Here is a 4,125-nt window from a genome sequence, read left to right as displayed (position 1 = left end):
TGCCCAGGTCTCTCTCAGCAAAGTCACGAAGACCTTAGTCTCATTCTTACTTTCCTGGATTAAAATAATGCTCAAACTATTCTATATACTTTTTCTATGTTTGATATATAAAAATATACTATAATATATAAAAATTATACTATACAATCTCTGATTGTGGGTTGAAATTGATGAACACATTCCATTATGGGCTCAAGCACCAAGAAGAAAAAAAAAGTAAAAAAGGTTATTTTACAATATTTTGCATTGTTATTATTTAAAATAAATTTTAATCATTATTATTATTATTATCATTATTATTTTACAGTTAATTGAATCAAGGATTGCTTTTCGAATTATTCCTCGAATGGCATTGCGGGCCAGGTAAAATGCTCTCACGGGCCTTATACGGCCCTGAGGCCTGATGTTCCCCACCCTTGATTTAATCAATCTGACAACATTAGGTTACACCAACAAAAGTCATTTTTTCATGGTCAGATCCGTTTGAATTAGCTCCTTATGGTAACAACTGCACATTTTTAGTTTTGTCAGTCTAAGTTTATCTAGTTCAATGTAATGTTTCTTTTTTTATGTATATTTAGTTTAAGCTTAAGCTCTGAATCTCAAAACAGCACATACAGAGTTGGAAAAAACCTCCACAGAAAAACATGAGATCTTTTATATGATATTTTTTCTCTTTGAACAGGAAAAAAGGAATTAAACTTAATAACTGTGAGTTATTGTGAGTCTTTTGTACTCAGCTTTTATGCATCTCTTGGTGTACATTTGTTCTTTTTTAAATAAATAAAAATACATTTGAATGTTACATGATGTGACAATTCTAGACTGATCTCACAGTGAAATCGGAAACTGTAGCTGAAATCAGTCTGTGCTCACTGAAATTTGAAACACTGCCCCCAGTGGCCAAAGCGGTAAGTGTTGTTTGGCGTATGGGCAACTTTGAGCTCCATTTTCCAGGTTTATTGTCCATGGAGGGGCGCCAAAAGCGAGTTGTGAAGTGAGTTGTTTTCAGCTGTACAGGCTGTAATACAGTGAAGAGGAATGCATATTTTCTAAACTGAACCCCACAAAACAAACCTAACCATCAGTGGAGTAAAAATTTAATGTTAGAGGGGAAAAAAACAACCTCTGAATCAGCCGATCCTAGGGTACCAGAACAGTCAGAAACAACATGTCTACTTCCTTTGTGATGTTGTTGGACACTTCCGTTTGTTTCCAATGTAGAAGGATTTAAATAAGTGAGAACCAAAGTATAAGAACTTGCAGACCAAGAGAGGTTATACCACTCAGTAGGCATGACAGTGGGGTCATTCTAATTATTTGAAGATGTACATTTCTAAACAGACCAAAAAGATCAAGGTCGAGATCAAGAACACTCAGCGTTTCCCAAACAATGGCGTAACTCACTGTGTAACCACCATAGTATGATGCATCTCTGTAGAAATTAATTAATTAGTCATTACTACATTGCCCGAAACGGCAGTAACTATGTCACACATCCATCATTCGAATCACATTGGTTCAACAATGTAGAGCTGTCCTTAATGACGTTTTGCAGGGGGAGGAGTAATACAGTAACTTCTGCAGAGATCAAATGGATATCAAGTTATAATAGCTCATTTACACGTACACCAGAAAGCCATTTAAAGCGAGGATGCTGCTGAAGACAAGAAAGCATTGTGCGTGGTGTAATGCGACAGATGCATTGCACTGCAATAGTTGGGTTTCCTTTTACATAAAACTTTGAGGTTCCCTGACGCACTTGAGCACATGCACACTTTTCAAAACCTTTAAGAATGGCACGTATATGAACATATGCTGTAAGCCATGTTCTCCAACAGACACCTTGGCTGCATTCGCATTTACGTGCCGTTTCCGAACGCCGCCCCAGAATCACAAGTTTTCTTAATTGCATGTAAGCATGCGTCAAAGTGTTAACAGAATAAAATATATATAGGCCTATGGAATGAAAGATATAGAAGCCTCGGCGAACCCAAATTATGTACACACAGCAAACTAACAAGAAACTATGCTTCTAACCACAGGTAAAGAGATGCAGAACTACGGTTTCGATGTTGTTGGTAACTATGTTGGTAATGATGGAACATGTGACCATGGCTGGCTAATGATGCTTTTGGGAAACACACCCCAGAAATACAGCCAAAACTAACAAGGCTTTGCAAGGACCTAAACCATGAAGAAGGCCTTATGTACGCATACATATATACTAATATATACAAAAATATATATGAATAAACAGGAAGTAAAAGAAGTAATGATGAACCTGCAGCAGGCCTTTGGCAACAATGGACAATTTGCGCAAGTTTGCTGCAAACTCATTTGCATTTGAAAATGATCACTCTCGATTTTTGTAAGGGACCTTGCATTTTGCAACCTAGAATTAAAATCTGTTAACAGATTGTAACAGTCTGGTTCTGGAAGTTTTAAAATTTCAATAGATGAATTGATTTTCAGCGATAACTTATAAACATTTCAAGACAGGTTGTTCATCGATGGTATATGCTTCTGTTGAAGCCATCCGTCTGTGTTATTTCAACTTCACTGTTTAAATAATGTGTTTGATAGCAGAATTCTTGGTAAACAACTATATTACCCATGGTACAGCAGAGAATGGTTCATCAATCAGAGAACCGCGGCCAACGAAGCCAACAAAATTTACCTCGGAGCAACCGCCCACTCCCATGATGCACTGTGAGTGACGTAATCGAGTCAGTCTCCCTTTACCAATAAACTACTTATCTAATTGTACATATTGGAATATTTTGCAATAATATATTGTTTATATACTTATAATCAACCTAAAATCAATAGTTTGATATATTCCCATATTTTTTATTCAGTTACATCATTCACAATGCTTCATGGGTTTGTACCCTCGTGAAATACGGTAAATACACAGTCTTGTACTTTTGTCTTTTTTGTCCGATTTTAAAATAATTTTTTGCATCAAAACAAAGTTTATGTTGTTGTGATTCACCTCAGAGCTGGTTGGATTGGTTCATGGTTTATAACTATTTTATGGAGGATTTTATGAAATTTCTTTGCCAATGCAAAAATGAATGTTAAAAATACTTCCAGAACACCTGAATAAGTGGGCGGGGCACTGTTGCCCTCTATTCCAAGGAGACAAATCAATAATTCCTACAAGCAAAGTTTAATTTCATGGTTAGATAGGAATAACAATCTATTCACGATTAAAGAGTAGGAAGAAAATGCAAATGCGTCCATTGGGGTCCAAGTTACAAAAATAAGTATGTGTACGGACATGCAAAATGGAGCCTTGCTGTGGCCAGTCAAAACAACAAAAACCATGCTTGCGCAGACATGTCAACTAAAATTTAAAGTCACATTTTACCTTTGAACAGCGAAATTCCACAGGTGACGAAGGCGGGGGTGGATGTGAAGCAAGAGTGAAAAACTACCTGTCAAGCGGCCTCTTTTTCATGCTGTACTTTATACTCTGGGAGAGTGAAGTTATGAAGAAAATCATTGCTTAAATGGTGTCCTCGCCCATAGTGAATATTCAGTATAACTAAGTACAAAGCACTGCCCAAACAGAAATCACTGCCAGTACCAAACTAAACAACTTCCTATTGCTGAATGCAGAAGTTGCACAGACGTGCTGATTGTGTCCTCACAAAATGGTGAAGCTCACAGATATTGATTAGGTTATGCACATACTTGACCAAATCAAGTGTTAAAATAAATGTTTCCCATATTTAATTTTATAACTTAATCTCTGGGATTTTTTAGTCTGAGGATAAATACATGGCTTTAACAAAATGTTAAAAAGCTGCCAGCTCACAAGTCGACCCGACCCACCTGGATGTGTCCCGGAGCTCTTTTTGGCCAATTCATCCCTGGCTCTGACCTATCTCCAAAATCCCTCCATGTTGTCATAAAAAAAGCACGGTTTGCATTCATTTTACACAAAAGAGCTTTTCCATCTCATTACTGTGAGGTCTGTCACAATTACCCAGTTGTGCACTGTTCATTTCCGTTCCTTCTGCATGTACAAAGGCAACTCAACACAGTAATGCCAGATAATTGCTGGGCTCTTCAGCCTCTCTGAAAAAGGTGTATGTGGGGCGGTAACGTGTGATC

Source organism: Myxocyprinus asiaticus, chromosome 39 (genome assembly GCF_019703515.2).
Source record: "Myxocyprinus asiaticus isolate MX2 ecotype Aquarium Trade chromosome 39, UBuf_Myxa_2, whole genome shotgun sequence".
NCBI lineage: Eukaryota > Metazoa > Chordata > Actinopteri > Cypriniformes > Catostomidae > Myxocyprinus > Myxocyprinus asiaticus.
Note: the sequence above shows the minus strand (reverse complement) of the source record.